Source organism: Hesperophylax consimilis, chromosome 7, assembly GCF_061612785.1.
Source record: "Hesperophylax consimilis isolate HC1 chromosome 7, BYU_Hcon_1.0, whole genome shotgun sequence".
NCBI lineage: Eukaryota > Metazoa > Arthropoda > Insecta > Trichoptera > Limnephilidae > Hesperophylax > Hesperophylax consimilis.
Window position 1 is genome coordinate 12,557,866 of NC_142842.1, and position 6,491 is coordinate 12,564,356.

The window sequence follows — 6,491 nt, forward strand, 5'->3', positions numbered from 1 at the left end:
AACTGGCAAAGCGTCCGAAGCAACAGTACGGTATGCACCAGATAGTCCCAGCAAAGAAGTTCGCTGGCCCCTAGTGAGAGCGAGGAGTATAAGGCAGTTATCCAGGCGGTGCTCCCAAACAGAGGCAGCATACGAAACTTGCGCAACGTATACGCCCCTGTACAGAGCACGTAGTGCCGGACTGCGTAGTCCCCATTCAGCGGTGGAGTCTCTTCAGCTTTAGGAACAGCGCCTGAGCCTTGCTTGAAACATCTTTAACATGAGCCAGAAATGAGGACGATCGATCGAGTGTTACACCTAGGTACTTGACCGTGTCTGCAAATTTGATGTTGATGTCTCCCATCCGGATGGTAGGGTTTCTTTTTCTACTGAGAGAGCCCTTCATCAGGAGACCCATTGTCTTGTGGGGAGCGAAGGTCATCTTATTCCTCTCCCCCCATTTAAGGAGGGTGTTCAAACCATCACCAGCCTTTTCTTCAATTTCCTTTCTGCTGTTCCCCGAGACAAGATACATTTTATCATCCGCGTAGTCAATCATGATACATCCTTCAGGCAAGGGTAACCTAGAGGAGTCATCAAAGGTTATATTAAAAAAATCCGGTCCCAGAACGGAGCCCTGGGGACAGCCCATATTTACTTCGCGTTCTATAGTAAAATCACCGTGGGTTATCGAAACGGTTCGTCCCGACAGGTAGTTGTCAACCGATTTGAACAGGCGTTTTGGACAATTCCTACTTTTAACCTTTGTGCGTATCATGTCCCACCACGCGAAGTCGAAGGCACCAGTTATATCTAAGAAGATTGCTACAACATACCTCTTTGTGCAGACCTTCACCCAGTTAAGCGCAAACGAAATGGCGTGCACGGTGGATTTACCCGGGACGAAACCAAATTGAAGTTCACTGGACGGTGAAAGTGTACTGCGAAGTCGCTGCCGAATTAGTATTTCCAGGATCTTGCCGAGGATTGGGAGCAAGGTTATCGGGCGATAAGCCTTTACGTCGGTGAGTGGTTTGCCGTTCCCTTTAGGTATAATCCTGAGCACGCCCCTCTTCCATTCAGAAGGGAAAATTCCTCTTCTCAGGCACGATTCCATCAATTGAAAGAGCTCCTCTTTAGCGTGGACCCAGACATGCTTCACTATCTCGCCATTAAGTCTGTCATGCCCTGGTGCCTTCTTTGGACCCAAACCCTTAATTATAGCACCAATTTCAGCTCTAGTGACAGGAGTGATTCTATCCTCTTGGGCGAGGTCTCTGGGTGGAAGCCGTGCCAGATTTCTAATCTGTTTTTGGTGGTCACTTTCCCCAATTACTGACTCTACAGGGACTAACTTGCCCAAAAGTGTGTTGAGAGTAGAGGCCACGTCCACAGTCTCAGCGTCCCTCCCATCAATATTCCCAATTAGACTAGACAAAAACCGATCCGAACCTTTGACGGATTTTTCGATTGCGCTGTGGATTTCCCACGGGTTGGCGTTGCCCACATCTTTAACCCAATTATGCCAGGCAGCTCGTTTCGCAAGGAGAACCGCATGTTTGAAAGTTGCCCTGGATCTCCTGAGAGCGGCCTGGAGGGTAGCTGTATCCTCCTCCGTACAGCATCCCCTCCGGGACAGTCCCAAGGCCCTATAGGCTCCTTTATAGGCCCCCTTTAGCGAAGTCAGCTCAGGTGACCACCACGGCGTTCTAATTTTCGTCTTTGGGTTTGATCTGCCCAGAGAAGAATTAGCCGCAGATACAACGGCCGAATTGAAAAAGTTCCCCAAATTTTCCGGATCATTAGCTGCTACGTGATGAAAATCCCTTAATGTATCTCGTAGCGCCTCCCCAAAGTTATCCCAATTCGCCCTTGAGGTGTTGAAATTCCAGGAGGATCTCGGAGTTTCAGTTTTCTTAACACCTATTGTAAATGTGATTAATCTATGATCCAAAACTATTGCGCATTCATGGACCCTCCATTTAGATATCCTGGCCGCAACTGATCCAGAGCAAAGAGTTAGATCAATGTTGCTCTCTCCTAGTGTGTTTGAAAAGGTAAAGAACGAACTCTGTTCGTTAACGATACGAAGGCCTTGCGCAGCAATCAGGTCTTCGACGGCGTCAGTCCGTGATCGTACTGAATGGGTTTTAGTATTGTCAAACCAAAGAGGAGAGCGAGCGTTAAAGTCCCCTCCGATAACTACGTTACGACCTTTAAGCGCGTTTAGGGCGCGCGTCAGACTCAGGATATGTGGTCCTACCGGGTTCCCCCATTTAAAATAGACTGAGATCAGATAGATCTCAGTATCAGCAAATTTAATACATACACAGGTTTGGTACTCATTAGACAGCCCAGCCAGAAGGAGGGGGCTGATCAATGATGTATTGACCAGAACACCCGCCCCTGGAGATGAGCCGACTTCGAGTACCGCTCCCGGAAATTCAATTGGAGTCTTACCTTCCCAGATGTACTGCTCCTGAATAAGCAAAATGTTAATGTTGAGGTCAGACATGACCCGCTGCGCGTCCAGGGTGGCCAACCGGGATCGCTGCAAGTTAATCTGACCTAGGGAGAGTAAATTATGAGGAGCCATAATCGGTCATGCAGACTTGAGCATTAATGGCAGCCAGGTGAGCAGGACAATCCCTGTCCCCCGTAGGATGATTGGCAGGCTTCCTAAAGCGAGTGCAGGTAGCACAGACAGCGGGAAGTGCCTTCTTGGGGCAATCCTCATGAGTGTGCCCCACAGCGGCGCAATGGCGACAAGTTTCATTTTCCTGAGAGCATGACTTGGAAATATGGCCATATTGCTGACATTTGAAACATCTGGTGGCACCAGTGTAGTCCCGAGTCCGACAGGCATTCCACCCAAGGAAGCACATTCCGCTGTCTAGTAAGACCTTACGGGCAGCTGGATGACATGTCACAACCATGTTCATGGTAGGAGTGTCGCGCTTGCCAAAAAGCAATACTCGCCGCATAGTCCGAAGGTGATCTTCCAAAGACAATGTGGTCTGGCCGGATAGATTATTGGAGAAGATCTCATTAAATAAATCCTGATCCGCGGATTGTTCGCCTTTTGGCACATTGTAAATAACTATTTTAGGAAGACGGCCCAAGGGATTGATCATCTTCAGGCCGTTTGCAGTAAGTTTCGCTTCAGCTTTTTTTATGTTCTCAAGATCCTTAGAGTCCTTGGCTTGAAAGGCCATTCCGGCTCCTTTAATTTTCCTAGATCGGACAATTTGGAACTCGTCCTTCTTGGGGTTAAGGATCTTCTCCAGGACTTTCTGAGTTTGTTCCGAGGTTTTGCCTTCTGGAGCCTCTGGATACACCAAGAAAGTAAGTGGCTTTTTTGGAATCGGTCGCTCGAAACCGTTGATGACTATTTTTTTTGACGCTGGCATGCCTGCCGCGGCATTTGCATAAGACAATGTCTCCTTGGCAATGGGATGCGTCGAATAGGCTGGGCGAGTTTTAATAGCCAGGTCCAATTTAGACGATAGAGCCGATTGCGCACTGAGCATTTCCTCTATGGTGGTGCTTCTCGTTGCAAGTGTATTAAGCTCGAGCATCAATCTCGTGATGTCTGACACCAAGTCGTCAAGGGTGGTGTTGAGCAGACTTTTGTCAGTTTTATTTAGCTTATTAGGGCCGTCCATGAGAATCAATCTGATTTTCTGGCACTTCTCCAGGGCTGGAATAGCCTTGAACTCCTGGTTCCCCGGAGAGTCGCTGTAGCGTACACGCTTCTTATTCTCAGCGTTGGGTGTAGTTGCTGGAACGATGGAGGGCATCTCCTGAGAGGGGGGCACGGCAGTGGTGCGACGAGTTGTTTCCAGCTCCGAGACGGCCTCACTTTCCGAATCCACTGTGTGAAGCTCCTTCTGTGGCCTGGTTTTGGTCCGTTTTATAGTCTTGAAGGGCCTAGCTGTAGGAGAGCTTGTGCTCAAAATCTGCTCTATCTGTTTTAGAATGTTTTCTTGGTTGTCGGAGCGTCTGACCGGATTTCCAGTGGAATCATCGGACTCGCCAGGCGAAACTGGACCGGAATCCATTTTTTCCGAAAAGTGGGGTAAATCAGAAATTTTCCCCAAATTTCAAAATTTTCCCCAAAAATGGGGAAAAAAAGTCGGGAAAGTTTTTGTTCAAAGTGCCCTTAAAAGTGAAAAAATATTGATTTTAGGGGTACAAAATAATTTTTTGGGACTTTAAAAGACTGGCAAAATTTAGTTAGAAAAAAATTTAGTAGCCCTCCCCGAAGGTGAAAATTAAATTTATTATTAATGTCCAAATGTCCGCTCTTTACTAATCCTCCACACCAAAATGATTATGGAAATTTAAAAAAAAAAAGTAATGTCACTGTCACTTTTAAATAATTGCTCTTAGCGATATAAAAAAGAAAAAATATTGTCCAAAATTGGCAATGTTGTGAAGCAAGAGATGCATCCTCTGAGAAGTTCTTTCATCACTTGCCAGGCAAAATTCGTAGAATGTTTGAACACGTGGTGAACACTAAAACACGTATAGTTTTTAAAGTATTTGGCACAGGAAAAAAACTGAACTGTCACTCGACGTTCACAAATAGATGCACTTAAACTAGTATGGATTAAACTGCGACTTGAGGAACACCGCGAGCAAAAAACATTAAAATCACAGTGGATCGCACAAAAAGGTGTCAAATGCACTAAAATTTTCAGCAAAGATGCAGGAGCAAACTTTGCACCCTGTATCGGCTATGGATACAGGGGGAAATAGTTGAGACCGCCTCGATGGCGATTTAAAAAAAAACAAAACACTTAATCACTATAAAAGTATAAAAAATTCACTAGCACAGAAAAAATATTGATACGGGCCGAAAGCCCGTAAAAAACTGCGCCTGGTGGCGCTTAAAAGGTTGTAGGATTATGGGATTTAACAGAAATATGGAAAAATAATTGCGGAGCAAAATTTGTGTGTGTTGTTACCTTGGAGGCAAGAACTGAACTGTAAGGACTGGTAAGGACTGTGGTCATGATGACCACCCCGGAAACAGAATACCCGCTTTACCTGGCACACTTTGGCCAGGAAACAAACATGGGCCACCTGAGAGCCGCAGTGGTCTACCTGTGCCATTGTAGGATTACAATGCGTAAATACCGGAGCAACCACCTCCAATACGGCACACAGTGCCACAGGTACCAAAATTTCGGACATGGGTCCAGAAATTGCGCCCACGTAGCCCGCTGCGTAAAATGCGAAGGAGCTCACGCCACACCGGAGTGCCCGAAAACCAACAGAGAAGAGCCGGCCGTCTGCTGCAATTGCGGCAGAGCCCATCCCACAAACTACGGTAAATTCCCCAACAGGGTGGCATACGTAGCTGCTCTCCAGCGCAGACAGGAGCAATCCAACGCCCAGAGGCGCAAAGAGGCAGAGCACGGGCACAGAAACCCGCGGCCCGAGTAGACGGCCGGTCCTGGGCAGACGTAGCGGGCCGAAGCAACCACCAGCAACAGGCTCCGGAAACGCAGGAACCACGAAGAGCCACACCGGAACAACGCCAAGCGCCAAACGCCAGAAACTCCTCTGATGACGAGGACATAATGACTTTACTGCACGGCCTCATCAGGGTCCGCGAACAACTGGCCTCCTGCTAATCCAAAGCAGAAAAACTGATCATCCTAATGGAGCTTCTCAAGGACACCTCACCGTGAAGCTCCATGAGAAAAATGACAGCGACGGCGAAGAAATAGTATCCTTTTTAATATAACAAAATGTTTTTTCTCCCACAGGATTTCTCTCCCAAACTTTTTTCTCCCAACAAGTAGATATGCAGGACCACCGAAGCGAAAAGGACGCAGCCCAAACATGAAAAAATGAAATACTTAAATTCAGTAAATCATAATGGCAAAGCAGAGTAAAAAGATAAGAACTTATTGTTTTTTCTTTTCCATGTCATTTGTATGAGTTTTTTATCCAGTTAAGAATTTTTCCTCATAAAACTCATTAATGTAACATAAAATCAGTCAATTAAATACAACCATCGGATGGTAATAGTAATAAGGCTAAATGAGCCGCAGTACTAGTTAGTTAGAAACATGAAAGGGTATTGTTATAAGCCCTAGCTAGTTACAGGATTACGAAAGAATCCATAAAATCAAAAAAAAAGGAACTTAGTTATTTTTGTGATTGAAAAAATGAACTTGCCCAGCATAGCTGAGAAGCAAAATAGCTTAACTCTGGACCAAAAAAGGGTAAAACGCAATGCACAGTGCCCATTTCCCATTGCGACACAATGCGTGGGCTTTTTCATAAATGTGCACGTGAACCAAACCAAAATTATGTTGGGGTTATTTTTCAATGAATATGCCGTGTCTAGTCTACTTTAGTCTATGCGCTCTCCGATGATAATATAATAAAAGTACTTAATATACGATATCTTCCCCTTTCTGAAGTCGGAAATTATTATAAATCAATATGATTCCAGGAATTGTCACAAGGTTTTGCTCAAGACAATGTTTAAATGT